This window comes from Anser anser, assembly GCF_964211835.1.
Source record: "Anser anser genome assembly, contig: HAP1_SCAFFOLD_141, whole genome shotgun sequence".
Taxonomy (NCBI): Eukaryota; Metazoa; Chordata; class Aves; order Anseriformes; family Anatidae; genus Anser; species Anser anser.
This window is the reverse complement of record NW_028153522.1, coordinates 124422-142755: the sequence shown is the minus strand read 5'-3', so window position 1 is coordinate 142755 and position 18334 is coordinate 124422. Positions and strand designations below refer to the sequence as shown.

General features: G+C 47.7%; 1 long non-coding RNA gene and 1 pseudogene across 2 annotated transcripts; both read left to right on the top strand.

The window, feature by feature from the left end:
* The first annotated feature begins 5569 nt into the window (after positions 1–5569).
* Positions 5570–6941, top strand: LOC310891996. The gene is made up of 3 exons (XR_014577841.1): positions 5570–5745; positions 6217–6275; positions 6483–6941. It is a non-coding gene; the product is annotated as an uncharacterized lncRNA (long non-coding RNA).
* Positions 6942–15319: 8378 nt separating this feature from the next.
* On the top strand, positions 15320–17920 carry LOC310891991 (zinc finger CCCH domain-containing protein 11A-like; annotated as a pseudogene). The gene is made up of 5 exons: positions 15320–15325; positions 15376–15495; positions 16278–16401; positions 16846–17049; positions 17579–17920. The product of its transcript is annotated as a zinc finger CCCH domain-containing protein 11A-like (transcript).
* The last annotated feature ends 414 nt before the right edge of the window (positions 17921–18334 follow it).

The following is an 18334-nucleotide window of genomic DNA, read 5'->3' as shown; positions in this document are numbered from 1 at the left end:
GAAGCCCCAATTTAGGGGAAGAAACGTCAAAATTGTGGGGTCCCCCAAAATTGGGCAGAAGAACTTTTAATATTAGGGGGGAACCCAAAAAAGGAGGGTGGGGGACTCTAAAATCGGTTGTGTCCCCCCCAAATTGGTTGTGTCCCCCCCCAAATTGGTTGTGTCCCCCCCAAAATTGGTTGTGTCCCCCCCAATTAGGGGAGGAACCCCCAAAATTGGGTGGGCGAACCCCCATATTGGGGGGGCAGAACACTTAAATGGAAGTGTGAAATTCCAGAATTGAATGTGGACCCCCCAGAACAGTCTTCAGGGGTTTAGTGTGGTAAATTTTATCGGGTTAGGGCTGTAAGGGTTTTTAGGGTTAGGGTTTCTAGGGTTTGTTGCGGTAGGGGTTAGGATTAGATCCGTGGTTGCCATAGGCTTAGGGGTCAAGGTTCTTAGGGGTTAGGCCTAATATTAGGGTGGAAGGCCAAAATAAGAGGGTGGGAGCCCCCCCCAAAATCGAAGGGTTGAAGCCCCAAGTTAGGGGAAGGAACGTCAAAATTGTGGGGTCCCCCAAAATTGAGCGGAAGAGCTCTTAATATTGGGGGAAACCCAAAAAAGGAGGGTGGGGGACTCTAAAATTGGGGGGACCCCCCAAATTGGTTGTGTCCCCCCCCAAATTGGTTGTGTCCCCCCCAAAATTGGTTGTGCCCCCCACAATTAGGGGAGGAACCCCCAAAATTGGGTGGGCGAACCCCCATATTGGGGGGGCAGAACACTTAAATGGAAGTGTGAAATTCCAGAATTGAATGTGGACCCCCCAGAACAGTCTTCAGGGGTTTAGTGTGGTAAATTTTATCGGGTTAGGGCTGTAAGGGTTTTTAGGGTTAGGGTTTCTAGGGTTTGTTGCGGTAGGGGTTAGGGTTAGATCCGTGGTTGCCATAGCGTTAGGGGTCAAGGTTCTTAGGGGTTAGGCCTAATATTAGGGCGGAAGGCCAAAATAAGAGGGTGGGAGCCCCCCCCAAAATCGAAGGGTTGAAGCCCCAAGTTAGGGGAAGGAACGTCAAAATTGTGGGGTCCCCCAAAATTGGGCGGAAGAACTTTTAATATTAGGGGGAACCCAAAAAAGGAGGGTGGGGGACTCTAAAATCGGTTGTGTCCCCCCCAAATTAGGGGAGGAACCCCCAAAATTGGGTGGGCGAACCCCCAAATTGGGGGGAAGAAGACTTAAATGGAAGTGTGAAATTCCAGAATTGGATGTGGACCCCCCAGAACAGTCTTCAGGGGTTTAGTGTGGTAAATTTTATCGGGTTAGGGCTGCAAGGGTTTTTAGGGTTAGGGTTTCTAGGGTTTGTTGGGGTAGGGGTTAGGGTTAGATCCGTGGTTGCCATAGGCTTAGGGGTCAAGGTTCTTAGGGGTTAGGCCTAATATTAGGGCGGAAGGCCAAAATAAGAGGGGGGGAACCCCCCCCCAAAATCGAAGGGTTGAAGCCCAAAGTTAGGGGAAGGAACGGCCAAATTGTGGGGTCCCCCAAAATTGGGCGGAAGAACTCTTTAATATTAGGGGGGAACCCAAAAAAGGAGGGTGGGGGACTCTACAATTGGGGGGGACCCCCAAAATCGGTCGGGTCCCCCGAAATTAGGGGAGGAACCCCCAAAATTGGGTGGGTGAACCCCCAAATTGGGGGGAAGAAGACTTAAATGGAAGTGTGAAATTCCAGAATTGAATGTGGACCCCCCCCCAGACCTGGGGAGGAATCCCCAAACTTGGGGGGGACCCCCAAAATTGGGGTTAAAGCCCCAGATCCCGGGGAGCTAAGCCCCAAATTAAGGGAAGGAACCTCAAACATGTGGTGAGAACCCCAACATTGGGGGAAAGAACCTTAATATTAGGGTGGCAGGCCAAGAAAGGATGGTGGGGGCCTCCAAAATTGTGGGGGGCTTGGAATTGGGGGGAATCCCCAAAATGGAGGGGGAACCCCAAAAGTGGGGGGGGGGCGAAGCACCAAATTAGGGGAAGGAACCCCAAAATTGCGGGGAAGAACTCTGAAATGGAGAGCTGAAAACCCGAAATTGAGGGGAAACCCCCCAAAACGGCGGGAAAACCCTCCATAAACACGAAACCGGTAATGTAACAGAGCAAAAAATGGCGTCCTACGGCACGCTGCGAGGCTCAATTTTCTGGGGAGTGCTGGGAAATGTAGTTCTTGGCCACCGGGTTTCCGGGAGTCCATATTGTTTTCCCAGAGCATGCCGGGAGATGTAGTTCTCGGACACTGGGCTTCCGGGAGGCCATGTTGGTTTCCCATCTTTGCTAGGCTCCGGGTGCTCTGGCTTCACAGAGAAACCCCCAAACTGAAAAATGTACCTGCTAATATATTGGGCTCTAAATGTAGCCCTGGGTTAATTGAATAACAATCCCTGGGTAAGATTGAAGTGCAGGAGGGGTTGGCTACGGTTTTAAGAGCCGATTTGCAGAAAAGGGATTTCCCGTTAAGAAATGGCATATACTGATTGTTCTCTTCCTTGCTCTGCCAAGACCTGAAGCACATCTTGGAAGCAAAGCAGAGTCCATGGAGCCAATGGAGTTCTCAAGCTCGACTTCAGCTTCTTCCCAGCTAGAAGAAGCAAGGACACGCCGGCTGAGTTCCACAGGCAACGCGCCCGTATCTGTAGACGAGGATTTAGAGATGCTACTTTGGGAACTCTCAGACGGCATACTGGAAGCCGAGCTCGACTTGGACCCAGGGAAGGATGAGGATGACCTCCTCCTTGAGCTTTCCAAGATGATTGATGATTGAACTGCATAGTCCTATGGTATATTGAAAAAAAAAAAAAAAAAAAGAAAACAACTCTTCTTCTTGTTGGATACCCTGAGGTGATCCTTTTTCTAACTGAGGCTTTGCAATGAGACTTAAAGCACAGTTGGAACTGGTAGAAATTGGCAGGATCTGCACTCAGTTGTCCTAAGTTTTCCTGCTGGTCAGAGTTAAGGTCTTGTGCATGGTTCCGTAACTATAGGTGGCTACCTTTGATATCAAGAGGACAAAGCACTTGTTTCTTTTGGCACAGAAAGATGTCCATCGGCACGCTGTGGTGGCTGTGAATTGACGTAGTGACGGAGCGATGCTCTGAAGGCTTAAACGGAAAGCTTCTTCCTTCCGCCCCCCCCTTGGCACAGCTCGATGTTGGGCACATTGTGAAGCCTGGGTGTTCTGATTTCTCGGACAGTTGATACCCAAATCCCGGAGTTACTATGTCAACTCTTGACTTTTATTTGTGTATGCCATTGTTTTGACTGTAATCTTTTCAGATGATGAAGCTGTAGGGGCGGGAGGGAGCAGAATAATTATTCTAGCGTTGTGGACCAAACATGCTGCCAGGAGTGGTGGTGGTGGGGTCAGCCCACCCGGCCTTACTTTCAATTATCAGGGATGATAAAATGGTGTGAAAAGCAGCAGCTCTGCGATACGGCTACGCTACCCCCACTCCCTTCTCTTGTGCTGTACCAAAGTTCCCCCAAGCTTTGGTTGGTGCTTTTTGCTGGTGCCAGTAGGACTCCAGGGCGAGTAGTCGGGACTCTCCTGCAGTAACTGGGTCAATTAAGGGTTGGTTTAAGTGCCTCCTGGTTTTTAAAATTGCTCCCCTGAGCTGCTGGCTCTGCTGCCTGCTACAGCAAATGTTCGGGTGCCATCAGCGTCGCACTTGGGCGTGGGCACTGACCCTGCGGAGGAGAGCTGAGACTCGCGTGTATTGTGTACCCTGCCGCCAGTGATCGTTTTCCCCTAGCAGATCTATTTTGAATCATTTCCCTAAATTTTAGAGGAACTTTAGGCTCTTTGTGCTATGATTTGTGAAGCTGTAGGGGCCCTCAGGCATTTGCTGCTGGCAGAGGAAAACCGCTTGTCGAATTTGTTGTAAATACTTTCTGTTTGGACAACAACGCCTGTGTGTGTGTGTGTGTGCGTGTGTGTGTGTGTGTGCGCGTGCGTGCTTTGACGACCCCCTGCGACGCCCCAGCTCCGCGAGGGAAGCTTTGAAGCGGCTCTGGGAAAACCTCTGCGGAAGAAACCGCTGCTAGTGACTTGCGGAAAAGGGACTCCACAATCAGTGAGATTGTAAAGTAGGTATGTTTATTCAGCGCTGGGCAGCACGGGAGGTCGTGGGCATGAAGATTGATGACTCTTCCTCGTCACCGCTAGTTGACCTCTTGTCTTTGCACAGACTCAGTTGCTCCTTGGCTCTTGTCCACCTGCAGGACCAGTTTCTCCCAGTTTCTTAAGATAGGCTCACTCTCTTATTAGGAGACTGACCTTGGTAAGGGGCCCAAGGCTTCTTGCTTTAGTTAATTGGCACAATGCACCATAGTTAGCAAAGACGCTAAGTAGCATCCTAGTTTAACGCTGTCAGCGCTCTATCTCTACTTGATAAGATTCTCCTAACTCCCTCTCTCACTGGAGCCCACGCAGCCCTCCGTCCTGCCGAAGGACTTCACGGGGACTTCTGCCGGCTCCGGGTGCCTGCACACAGACAGAAATGGCTTTGAGAGAAAACAATCAGGAGGAGAAGAGCTCAGAGACTGCGGCCGGCTTCGGCCACCTTCCCCTCGCTTTCCCTCTCCGTGTTCAAACCGAGCACTGTTCTGCCGTCAACCTTCGCTGCCTCTGCCCGCGGCGCTGGGCTTTCGCGTGTGCCATTGCTCCTCTACATATTTTATCCTTCCTTTTGTAAGGAATGGTCCAGCAATTCGTGTCACTAAGGGATTTGAAGGGTTAACATCGAGGCCCGGGTCTAGGTGATAAGAGAACAAAGGGGTTTTTAGGGAAAAGTGCTGACTACTGCAGGGGATGTTGCTAGAGTTTCTGAAATCCGGCGCAGAGGCTCCCAAACGAGGAGGAAGGGGGAGCTGAAGGGCAATTGAAGGACAAAAGCCTGGGAGGAAGACAACCAGCATTCAGCCCGAGCAAGCCCCGAGAGACCACCAGAGACTGATACGCAGGCGCCCCTGGGAGGGGTTTCGGATTCCGGAAACCAATTCTAATAACCCTGCCTCTTCTCGAAGTAGTAATGAATATGTATTAGCCTGGGAGCATCAAAACCAGCCGCCTTAAGTAACAGGTGTGCGTCCTGGGGGAGCAGAGACTCCCGGCGCACCCAGCGCTGCTTGCTTGCCTCTATTCGTTTAATAAATTGTAAACTTTGATTGTAATCCTATTTGGATTTATAACAGCCATTTATAACACTTTTTATATTTGTATTTTATTTAAGGCTGTCTTGCCCCCCTCCCCCCCCCAGCCTCGCTGCTCACCAATAAAGCTAGCGCAGGGACCCCTGCCTGCGACCATAGAGACGCGGTCCTCCCGGCCTGCTAGAGCAGCCCCCCACGCTCCTCCAGCATCCCAGCGTACCTTGCGTGCTCCCGCCCGGCCTCAGGGGCTTCCGGAGGCGGCCCAGCAGGGGCGGCGGGAGCAGCGAGGCGGCGGCAGCCATGGCGTACCGCGGGCAGGACCAGAAGGTGCAGACGGTGATGGTGCAGCCCATCGTAGCCTTCCTGCGGCTGGGGAGCGACGGGGGAGCGGGTGGGGGGCGGCCCGGGCCTCAGGGGTCTCGGCCCGGGCCTTGAGGCCTTGTCCCGGGGCCCTGGGGCCTCGTTGCAGGGTTTGAGGCCTTGTCTTGAGGCCTTGTCCCGGGCCTGGAGCTCTTGTCCCCGTGCTGAGCCCTTCACGCAGTGCCCCAGAACCTCATCTTCCGCTACCTGCAGAGCGTGAGTAGCGCGGGGAGAGGACGGGGAGGGGATGGGGATGGGGATTTGGGGGGGGTGGGGGGAGCGGGGAGGGTCCGGGGATCTCCCTCGCTGAGTTTTCGGCTCCCACCCGTTGCTCGGGGCAGGTTTGTGGGGAATGGAGAGCTGTGCGGCGTGCTGGTGGGTACAAGGAGCTGCTGCGCAGCCCGGCGTTTCCCCCTCATGTTAACGGGAGTGGGATCGTGCAGCCGGGCGTGCAGGAGTGTTCCCTTGTGACTGGAAACGTGTCCTTCAGCAAACGTGTAGTATTCACCCAGTCATATAAGACTCTAAAATGTCAGACTGTTAATTGAAACTGCCCCTGAGAGTTGCTCCTTGGAGTGTTTGGGAGCTCTAGCGGCTATGGTTAGCGGGTATTTCTGAACACACGAGAGAGAACAAAACTGCTCGCGCTGTTTGTGTTCCAATTTGCTCTCCTCCTTCGTTCTGCAGAGCTCGAGGATCCAGGTGTGGGTGAGCAAGTGAACGTGCGGATAGAAGGCTGCATCATCGTGAGTGTCAGCACGACCCCACGTTACATCGTTAGTTTGTTTTCCCTCATTCACAATCCTATTTTTTCTTGTCAAGAAAAACTAGCCCAAGGGAAAAAAGAAATCGTGCTTCTCTAACAATTAGTCTTCGTTGTCCAGCCTGGGTCAGCACAGCTGACGATGGTTCGTGTTGTTGCTGAACTAATTGCCACTGTTGCCGATTTGTAGGGCTTTGACGAGTACGTGAATTTGGCGCTGGACGACGCAGAGGAGATTCACTCCAAGACAAAATCAAGGAAACAGCTGGGTGTGTCGTGTGTCTGTGCAACCCGAGTGACGCACGGTCTGAAACCTGCCCGGGTGAGCCTTCTAGGTAGCAGCACTGAGACGTACCAACCGTGTGACGAGCCTTGCTGTTGAAGTTCAGTGAGCAATTCCTGGCTACATCTCTGTCCCTGATGATTTTTGAGCTGCTGATTTTGCTGAATGAAGGAGAATCTGTCCCTGCCTGAGACCAGTTCTGGTCTTTGAAACGTGTAATACCAGGCGGCCTGCACTCTGCATGATGGGCAAAACCCTGCTCAACCACACGAAACACTTTCTGAAAACACGAGATTATTCTCAGGTTCTGGGCTCTCTCTAATCCCCTCTTTCCCTTCTCTGTGCTGCAGGCCGGATCGTGTTAAAAGGGGACAACATCACTCTTCTACAGAGCGTTTCTAAGTAGAATTTGCCATCCTTAGAACAAAGGTGGCTGCCGTGCTGCGGAGTGACTGAGTGCCAGGGGAACGCGGCCCGCTGGTAGATAGGAAGTTATTTGTAACTGGGGTTGCATGCTGAGGTCAAAAGTCTTTCCTTTGTGGGAGCGAGTTGTTTGTAGCTTGAAACAATACGTGATGTATTTCACAAATAGCCATTTTTCACATTAACTGTAAATGTAAACCACAAATCTGCCTGTTTTCAGTCTCTTCCTTCTGTGAATGGAGAAGGAGGAGAAATATAGAAGCGTGGGCTTTTCTTTTTGCTGTGGATCTGATAAGTTTCGATAACGCTATGTGCTTTCTTGACCATTACATCTGCGTTATGTGGCCAGGGTGGACTCGTTCAGGGCACGGAAGCCCCACACAGTCCTTGAGCTAGCAGGGTGCTAAGGAGGGTGTTGGAGATTTTGCATACAATTGCAGCCCTTTGTTGCTGCAGTGACAGGTTCCTCAGATTCTTTCTAAACAGGGTTTAGCTTGTTGAGAATCTTTTTGGGAGTGTTTATTGTGGATCAGTCAGTAAAAGTATCTTAGTGGGCCCGTGAGGGATTTGGGGCTGTGGTGCAGTAACCCAGTGTTTACAAGTGTTACTGCTATGCATGCTTGTCCAATAACGTCTCCAGATCAGAGAGTGAGAGCGGGCAACTGGTTTGGATTAAATCTGTCACTTCTTGCTGCTTTGGACAGAGCCTGTAGATTAAACCCTTGTGCTGTTCAATAAGCTGGGGTATCAGATGTGTCGGTTGGGTTTTTATCATTTGATTTATTTTTTTTATCCGTTTGGAGATCTGTCTTTTCTATTTAAGTTTCCCCAAGAGAGCTGAGTTGCTTGATGCATCGACCAAAGAGAAGTTCCCCGGCTGACTTGGGACAGCCAGTCCCCTCGTTTTTCTGATCACAAAAAAAAAAAAAAAAAAAGAAAAAGAAAAAAATCGAAGAAGAAAAATTTTGACTGTAACTGTAACTCAGAAACTAAGATTACCTAAATGGAGAGAAATGAATTTTGATGCACAGGCTGTGCTAGAAATCTGTTAATCAGCATTCAGTTTTTCAAAACTTCAATTTGTGTATCATCATCATGAAAATTAATAAATTCAAGGTGGGAGATCCTTTCCTGAAAGGGAAGGACAGAAATACGAGTCTTGCTGTGGGGCCTACCCAGCGCAGTTCTGCCATTCCGAGAAGTAATACGTCAGGAGTGTCACAGCAGACGTTCCCAGGAAGAAACCTTTGAGGGGCAGCATGACACACTTGATTGGCTAAAGCAGCTTCAGCTGGACAGCCTGCTGCCGGGATGGGTAATTCTAAGTTGTGTTCAAGTTGCTGAGTTCCTTTCAGCATGTAGTAAAGATGTAACGTGCCGATGTCGTTTGGGAACAGGAGGCATTACGTGTCACCAGCAGTGGGCACGTAGGGAAAAAAACAGTATCTTACGAGGTCCTCCACATCTGCCTTTCATTTTGTCCTTGGTTTGCCAGCTGGAGCTTTCAGGAGGTGAGGAAGGAGGCTGTCCCAGTGAATAGTTCAGGTGTTGCAGGGTATTTGTGATGCAGTGCTTGTAAAATTTACCTGCCCGCATCTCCTGTTACAGGCAGCCCCCCGCGGGCCCTGTGAGATGGGGAGCTGCTGCCCGGGGTTAGGCCCAAGGTGCCCTGTCAGGCCCAGGGCCGCCCTTCCCCTCGCCCTGCCCTTCCCTCCCGCTCCTCAGCCCTTGCTCAGGCCTTTTGGGCCGTTTGGCCGTCCGTCTGGCCGTCTGTCCATCCATCCGGCTGTCTGGCCGTCCATCTGGCCCTGTGTCCCCCCGTCCCACCGCCCTGCCCCGTCCCTGCCGTCTCCCTAGGGAAGCAAAGAGTCCCTGGGCTGCCTTCAGGGGGGAGGTTCTGCTCAGGAAATTAAAGCTTCCCCCTTAACGGGCGCCTTGCGAGTTATTTTGAGTTCCAACCTTCTGCCTTCCTTTCGTAGCAGTGCCTCTGAGGGGTGCGCTGTAAGGTAGCCGTCATCTGGCGCGCTGCTCCTGCGTTTCCCAAAGGAACTGCCTTCGGGATCTGACTAACTCTGGATGCACGCGGTTGTCACCTTAATTTCTCCGTTAGTTTGCTGAAAACAACCCGCTTGGGTGACCTTTGTGTTTGTTTCTTCAAACTTGGATCGAGGAGGTCTCTGTTTCCTTATGTTGATGTTCACGGCGAAAGTGCAGAAGGGATGCTTACTGTTGCCCGGGTCAGTCCTGTTGCCAGGATGGGAATGTTTAGCCTACCGGCCCTCTGGTGCTGTTAGGCTGCACTCGGAGTGTGAGCTCTGGGCCTTATTTGGAAAAGACTGCGTTATTTGAGTGTACAAACCCGAGATATTCTGCGGATAGGTGATTCTCAAACCACGTCAGAACCACCGCTGTGACGTGTGCTGGAGTCGGACGCGCGTTTGACTGATCAGGCGGAGCAGGTGAATTGAATTTGTTGCTGGATGGCGAGGTGTTCTGGGGGAAGAGCTAGGCTAAGGAAAACTTCCTCTTACTGCCCCTTCCCATCTCAAATGGCCACTGCCTGGGGAAATTGCTTCTTTATGACATTAACTACAACGTTACAGTGAGGATGAGGAATCATCTTTACTCCCATAGTTATTTGCTGCCAGGCCGCAGCATTGATTTCAGAGATTTAAAAAAAAAAAAAAGGAAAAAGAAAGGAAGTATGTATTCTTTCACATACTCTCTTTTCCCTGAGAGTAAATGTTGTAGCTTCAGCAGTACCCTTCCTCTGGAAACGATTCCCAGTGCCTGCTCAGACACTGGGGAGTAAAATGACAGAACAATGGAGGAGAGCCACCCGATATAAAGAAAGGAAAAAAGGGGTTATGGATGAAGGGAAAGCAACTACATAAACAATTGGTGCTATCTAAAAATTGGTTAACGGTTTGGGACCTGCAGGTGCTGCCTACACGTGCGTGTGTTGCAGTCGTGCCTGTTGCCACTGCGCAAAATGGAGAGAGCTTCTTTGTCGAATGCAGCACGTTAAAGAATGCGCCATCCCTCGTGTGGGACTTCTTCCCCATTGATCTGTGGTTTACCTGAAGGTTTACCATAACCTACATAAGTTTCAAAAGCAAGCAAACAACCAACCAAAAAACAACACCAACATTAAAGAGTGGCAAGGCAGATGCTCATCTGGGGACTCTGACTCATCGGTGACATCACCAAGCAAAGCATTGTGAGCGCTTCGGGTCGGGGCTGCTGTGGCGAGCCTCGCAGCCGGGAGGGAGAGCGGGTACGGTTCGCCTCTGGTGGGTCTGTGTCAGCCCTCTGCCCTGGTGGCTTCGTTAGCAGTGAGGGTTTGACTGCTGTGTTCCCAGCTTTCGCTTCTGCACCGACCGTGTGGCAGAGCCCGCAAGCTGCTTCCTCAGCTGGAAGAGGAAGAGGAGTGACCTCAACTGTGCCGAGGTAAAGCAGAACCGTTGAAAAGATTTGTCAAAGATGCGGCTGGTACCAGCGCAGCCGCTGCAGCTGCAGCAGGTCCTGGAGCATTGGAGAAGATAGAGAGGGGTTTCTTCGTGAAAAGAATGCTGTGAAAGTGTTTTCACGCCAGAAATTAGGAGAAGCGCCTCTGTTGTTTGGATATCCTCTATTGACCTGGCACACGGGCATTACAGCATACCTGGCACACTCTTTGTATTGTTTGTAAAAGAAAAAAAAAAAAAGTGTTTTAGGGCAGGCCAAAAACCTGCCTTGGCACTTCCACATTGCAGCAGTGCTTGCAGGCCGTGCATCCTGGATGCCAGGCAAGGATCTAAATCCGATGGTGCTGTTGGTAACGTGAAGTTCAGGAAGCACTTCTGGGTTTTTCTGCTCTTCCATGTGAATTTTTGCCCTGTGAAGGTGGTGTACTGAGCTCTTTTCTTACCAACAAATAGGTTTAAAAGCAGTTACAGCAAGGATGAGCTGTGTTAGCAGGAGGCTGTTCTGTGCTTTGACCATGGGAAGATGAATGGTTTACCTATGCACCGTTAAATATAATTTGACACCTAGCACACAACACTTGCAGCCTGTGGGGTGCTTTAACAAGCAGGTAAATCAGCGGAGACTGTTTTGCAGCAAGGCTGATGCTGGGTGATTAAAAAGCAGGGTCACAACAAGGATTTATGCTGTTCTTTCTTGCTTGTCATCCGACTGTCCGCTTACACTGTTCTTAAAATAAAAAACCACCAAAACGGGGTAAGCATCTTTAATACCTTTATTATAAATGGAAGGCACAAAACAGGCCAGCAACAGAGACTGTCCAAGAGAAAGACTTTGTGCTTTATAAACAAACAAGAAATTACCCTTAGGTAGGTGTGATAATCCTTCCCTAATGCATTTTTTGGAGTGCAAAAATATTTTGTTCCCTTCTTGCTCTTCTCTCCAGGACAAAGGCAGAATAGCCAACTGGAAAGTTAGACCAGGGAGGTCAGTTTGTTCCATACTGAGAAAGACAAGCCTGTAAAACAAACTAGGCAGGTTTTCTTTGGACTAGTTATCTTCCTTCAGCAAAGGCAAAGTTTATGACACTTGTTGGCATGTATTTCCAGACCCCCAGCTACCGTGACTGTAGTGCATCTGTAATTCTTTTGTACAAAAAGAGTTCAAAATCTCGTAACGCAAAAACTTTACTAGCACCCTGGAGAAAAAAGAAATCTAAAAATCTTGCCAACTTCTATTACAGACCTGCTGAGTGCACCAGAGTTACTCATTTTTATTCAGGCTTTCAGGGGCTAGTTCAGTTGGTTTCTGTTCAGCACTTGGATCGCCATATTGGCAGATGTCAGTTTAAAAAAAAAAAAAAAAGCTTTGGAGATCTTTTTTAAAATGTGACTGCTTTTTATGGCATTTAGGGCTGTGAGGTATCCTTGGTTTTTGCTTTCTTCCCATTCCTTAGACCAGATCCATTCATATCCTGAACAGCGTTCTGGGTCTGTTCAGGAAAATGGAAGGCAACAAGCAAAATGATGAGCTCCTTGGGCATTCAAAAGAGCTCAGTCTGGAAAAGATTTCAAGTCCAACTTCCATGCTAAGGAGCACCAGTAATTTTTAGAAGTAGATGCAGAGGAATCTGCATGGCACTAAGTGTGTTTCTGAAGGTGCTAAAGGTCAGAAGTGACGATTCCTCTCAATACTAAAGAAGAGAAGGAAACCTTGCACTTAACTACTGTTTTTATTCCCTTTGTCAAGCAGTCAAAACCAACAACTAATACGGGAACCCAACTTTTCCCCTCTTTACTTTAGATTTGGGAAAATTCCCTGCCAAAATAATACTTCCTGGAAAATTCACTAGTGTTTGTGTGAGTAAAAGGTTCCAACCTTTTATTATTAATTTGTAAGAACTATTTCATCCGCTTTTGTCCAGAAGAGTCAGAAATAATTTGCACAGAAATGTGTAGCATTTTAATGAAAGGCTTCAGAATCACTCTAATTTGAACTTTATCTGGTCTGGTTGCAGGTTTTATGACATTTAGTGTCTTAAAAAAAAAATCAAAATATCTGACTTCACATCAGAAAAAAAAACCTGCTTGTGGCTAAATAAAATCTGTTGCAGCTCTGGTCATTGAAAAATCATTGGCTGTTAAATTGGACCTAAGTCATCTTTTCTAACCTTTCATGATCTTGCAGCAATGGATGATGATGGATATATGGATTAGGGAACAGCACGTGATGGCAAACCTGTGGTATTTGCTACAGCGCAGAAAGAAAACAAATTGCTTCCAAAAAATCAAACTAATTCAAAATTCTTGGTATCATGCAGCCATGCCACTGGCAAAGTGAGCATTGCCCTGCCTCTCAAAGCTTGCTGTATCCTTGATCTGCTGCCTTCCTGCTGTTAATTGATTGCAACTCTACGTGTCTGATCAGGGCTACGAGTTGTTCTCCATATGGATACCATACGACATATACTGTGCACGCTTGTGTGTATAGATATGTTTATCCTGTATGCATGTACATATTTGATCTGGATAGGCTGGAGCGATGGGCTGAGGTCAACTGTATGAAGTTCAACAAGGCCAAGTGCCGGGTCCTGCACCTGGGGCGCAACAACCCCAAGCAGAGCTACAGGCTGGGAGATGAGTGGCTGGAAAGCTGCCTGGCCGAGAGGGACCTGGGAGTGTTGGTTGACAGTCGGCTGAATATGAGCCAGCAGTGTGCCCAGGTGGCCAAGAAGGCCAACAGCATCCTGGCCTGTATAAGAAGCAGTGTGGCCAGCAGGTCTAGGGAAGTGATTGTGCCCCTGTACTCGGCTCTGGTGAGGCCGCACCTTGAGTACTGTGTTCAGTTTTGGGCCCCTCGCTACAGGAAGGACATGGACGTGCTCGAGCGAGTCCAGAGAAGGGCGACCAAGCTGGTGAGGGGTCTGGAGAACAAGTCTTACGAGGAGCGGCTGAGGGAGCTGGGCTTGTTCAGCCTGGAGAAGAGGAGGCTCAGGGGCGACCTTATCGCTCTCTACAGTTACCTTAAAGGAGGCTGTAAAGAGGTGGGGGTTGGTCTGTTCTCCTACGTGCCTGGTGACAGGACGAGGGGGAATGGGCGAAAGTTGCGACAGGGGAGTTTTAGGTTGGATGTTAGGAAGTACTTCTTTACCGAAAGGGTTATTAAGCATTGGAACGGGCTGCCCAGGGAGGTGGTGGAGTCAGCATCCCTGGAGGTCTTTAAAAGACGTTTAGATGTAGAGCTTAGCGATATGGTTTAGTGGAGTACTTAGTGTTAGGTCGGAGGTTGGACTCGATGATCTTGAGGTCTCTTCCAACCTAGAAATCTGTGATACTGTGTGATACATATGTATGCATATTTGTGTGCTGGCCCCCAGATCACTCATGGTATAAAGCATTGGCCTCGAAGGCATACTCATCAAAATATTTGGTAGATCCTCCTTTTTTTTCTAGTTCCCTCAAAATGAGAGAGTTTTTACGCGCTCTCTGTGTCAAAAAGGCAAAACTTCTGATTTCCACTGTCGCTCTCGCTAACTTTCTATCACTCACTCCTCGTGTGTGTGTCTAAACACATATGTGTGTATGCGTATGCACATTTGTGTATTTCTGTGCACTGGTGTGTTTTTTGCTGTACAGGTAATAAAGACGGGGAAAGGTTTTAGTGTTTTCTTAATAGGTGAAGAAATCTTGAAGACCAGAGATTGGAACATACTGAATTTTGAATTAAAAAAAAAAAAAAAAGTCAAATTTTCTGGCTGTGGAAGATGGAGCCTCATTTTTGCAGCCACTTTGAATCACGAGTTCATCTCTAAATGCACTGGGTTTTTTTGTTTTTGTTTTGTTTTGTGGTTTTTTTTTTTGGTTTTTATTTTTTGAAGAGCTAACTAACCCTGGCTGTCTCCAGTCTGAGAGAGTGTTCAGATGGACTTGCTTCCTCCATTAGTTATAAGCTGTTTAAAAGCACATCCTATGTTTGAATTGTGGATGAGAGGCTCCCTTGGCAAAGTGAGGAGGCAAATTCTTCCTACCCCTTTATCATTAATTCACGGATTCAGTGTTGGTTCGGCCTCCAGGAGAAGTTAACTGGAAGTCTTTGAAGATCGATAACTTTGCTGAGGTTGTCCAGGTAGGTGAACTCGAAGACCCACAGTGACTGGAACGTGCTATTTAATGCGTCATACTGCGTTCTGTAGAAGTTACTCGTAGCCATAGTTGATCATTGCCTTGCATGTATGATCAGGTGGTTTTTGAAGAAGTGACTCCATTTTCAGGCTTCCGGATGTGCTCCAAGGCATATTATTGAGGACGTGGAAGAGAACACTTGCTGACAAAGCTCCTGGCAGCTTTACAGAACTTTAGTTTAATATTGTGTTAGTTCCCGTAACAGCTGATTTCAAGGCATTGCTCTCCTCGAGAGACTAATTTGATGAACAGAAGAAAGCTGGAAAAATGCTTGTTACTCATTATTTTTCACTTGTTGGTACTTTCTTTAGGGTTACTTTTAAAAAGAAGATTTCACTGATCACAAGCCAGTGGAAGACTTTCAGCCCAAGCAAGGGTGAAGACAGCTCTCTCCAAGAGCAGAGGAAGTCCCTGTGGAGAGAACCCGAGCTTGTTATCAGAACTTGTCGGCATGTCTAAACAAGGAGACGATTGCTACTTCTATTTCTATTCTACCTGTACCAAGGTATGGCTGGGTTTCTTTTGCTTTGCTTTGCTTTGTTTTTTTTTTGTTTTTTTTTTTTTTTTCATTTTTTTCAGGAAGGGGTAGAGTAGGAGGAGGAGGCACACTGGTCTTTGGTTAACGTGATAACCAGATAGATTCTGAATTCAATTGTAGCAACCTGAAGCAGTAGCATGGACGTTTTTGAGGCTGTACTATATTTTCCTTGTTGGTTTCCTTTTGGTTACAGGGAGACAACTGTTCCTTCCGCCACTGTGAAGCTGCTCTGGGGAACGAGACAGTCTGCACGCTGTGGCAGGAGGGTCGTTGTTTCAGGAATGTCTGCCGATTCAGACACATGGAAATCGATGTGAGTGCCTAAAGATGTGTTCTCAAAATAAATCAACAAAAGCATTTTTCAGTGCTGTAGGTGTGCTGATTGTGCTTTTGCAGGATAGAGTCCTTTGCTTTGGAATTACACTGGTTTCTGTTAGCAGGGGAGGGGGTGGGAGGAAGGAGAGGGAAATAAAATCAATGCCTTAGGTATGTCTTAGCAAGATTTTCTTTTATTAGACGCCGACAGTATTTTCTCAACAGATGCAGAATAACCGCTAACTAGACTGCTAAAACCTGCTGGAGCAGGGGGGTAATAAACAGGCTGTACTAGCCTCCTGAGAGCAGGCTTGATAATGATCTATCAGGTCTCTTGTGTCCCGGAGTCCTTCAGATAATGCTGTTCTAGCTGCCTGGGCTAGGAAGCAGTGGGGAAAGTTAAAGGTGCAGAAGAACGAAGTCTCCGAGAAGTAGTTCTGGATAGAGTTAACGTAGGCAATTTAAGATGTTCTTTTTCCCTCTGAATAATCCTAGTATAATCCTAGGTGTATTAGTTTAACCCACCCTAAACTGATGTCTGAGAGTGCCTGTCTTCTCAAACTGAATGATGACAAGGCTAAACGTGCATAGTGGTTACAGCTTCTGCAAACTTTGTGAATATGCCCGGAAATACTATACTTCCGTGATAAACTGACCTTTGGAATGATGTTTCAGCACTGTATTGTGACAGCCCTATCGCTGTCGTGACCTGGAACTGTGCATCTCTTTGCAAACCTTAGGTGCATGTTATCACGAGCTTGTCTTTCTTTCTGTCTTCAGAAAAAGCGCGCTGAGATTCCCTGCTACTGGGAGAAGCAGCCAGTAGGCTGTCAGAAAGCCAACTGTGCTTTTCATCACGCAAAGGGACGTTACATCGATGGCGTCTTCTTACCACCAAGCAAGAGTGAGTTTAGGTCCTTTTTCTTTAAGTATTGAAGAATTAATTTTGCATATTACTTAGTGGGTGCCAATAGTGTAGGAGACATCAGGTAACCGTTCATTTGTGAGTGCAGGAAAAGGTCTGCAGTCCTAGGTGGTCAGCTAAACCGAGTGTACTGCTGCTGTACTGCTGGTATTTGTTTTCTGCTTTCATGCTCAGCTTCTCTCTGCTTTGTGTGATATTTGCCTTGCAGTTTGCTTTCTGTTGTTTCGTCTTCTGCTGGGTGGTAGGGAGATGTGTTGTTGTTTGAAGGCAAGTCATTGTTCACGGTGTAAACAGTGGCGGGATGGGCAAAAGGAGATGCTGCATTCATTGCCTGTGCAGGTTATCTGCCTTAGCTACCATCTTCGTGCATTGTGGTCAAAGTTTTAAACTGCCATATTACTGATGATCCTCCTCTTCCTCTAGCTACACTGCCAAGTCCGCCTGAGTCCGCGGACGATGATTTGAAAGTGGCTCAGATGTCACTGCAGCAAAACAAACTTTCTGTCCAGTCCAATCCCTCTCCATAGCTAAGGCGGGTGATGAAAGTGGAAAACTCGGAAAATGTCCCAAGCCCTACACACCCTCCAGTTGTAATCAATGCTGCAGATGATGATGAAGATGATGATGGTGAGCATGGTTTGGTTCTTGGAAGGAATTTGTGCTGTAAATGATTGTGTAAGTCTTTGGTTCTTGGAAGGAATTTGTGCTGTAAATGAATGTATAAATCACAGATGACCTGAGGTCTGACTAGCGATAGGGCAGGCAGTCCGCTCAGGTCACTGGTGGCTTTGTCTGGCAGTCAGTGGACAGAACCTGAAATGTTGGAGGAAAGCTTAGAACCACTCTTGGCTTTAGCTGGTCTGTTGTGTAAAGCTCTATGTGAAACTAGGAAGGAAATTCCTTTTTTTTTGTCTGAAGAGTAATATGTTGTGTAGTAGTTAAAGCTGCAGAGAGAATCTAGAGTCCTAGATGTTTTGTCCTAGGGTAGTCTACTTACGAGTTCATCAGGTCAGTGTAGCTGTATTAAAAAAAAAAAAAAAAAACAAAAAAAAAACCAACTTTTTTATAGGAACCATGGACTGAAGTGTCATTGCATGAGCTACATAATCACGAACAATCTGGCCTATGCATAACTGAATAGATTTTTCCCCTTCAGACCAGCTTTCTGCGGAAGGAGAAGAAACTAAAACTCCCGTCCAGCAACCAGCTGAGGAAGGCCAAAATGGATTACGGATGATTTCCACTCGGAAAGCCAGTGCTACTACTGCTAAACAAGGTATTCCAGCACCTGTAGTAGGATAAATCGGAAGGAGAACTTGACAATTAACTCAAAAGCAATGTGGCGTAAAAACACAACAGAATGTAGGGGTGCTGAATGGACTCGGTTATTTCCATGATCTCATTTCTCCCTGATACCATCATGTGCCCATTGGGTCAGAAAGTTGAACTCCTTTTCTTTCCTTTTGGAGAACAAAACAGGGTCACAGCATGGAGTTTAAATGGCTGCACGTGCAGCCTGGCAACCACTGTTGAAAGCCATATCTAACGATAGAGGGATCTAATATCACGTAAATGGATTAAAATTAAAACTACAGTTTTTACCCTGAAGGGTGAAAGGAGGGGCAAAATGCCATTGATTCTATGGTTGTTTCACTTGTGAGGAGTGTTGACAGGCTTTATTCTAAATACTTCTGAAAGTTCCTGAGCACTAAGAAGCCTGAGGATCTGTGGTCCTCAGTGAGTGCCTCTAAGCCTTAGTCTCATTAACTGTTTTCTGTTTTCAGAGGACGGTCTGAATTTTGGAATAAAAACACTTGAAGAAATCAAATTGCAGAAAATGAAGGAAAAAACTAAGAGACACGGTGGTGAGTTAATATTCCCTGCTTCCTTACCCTGTTCACCTTCATCCTGT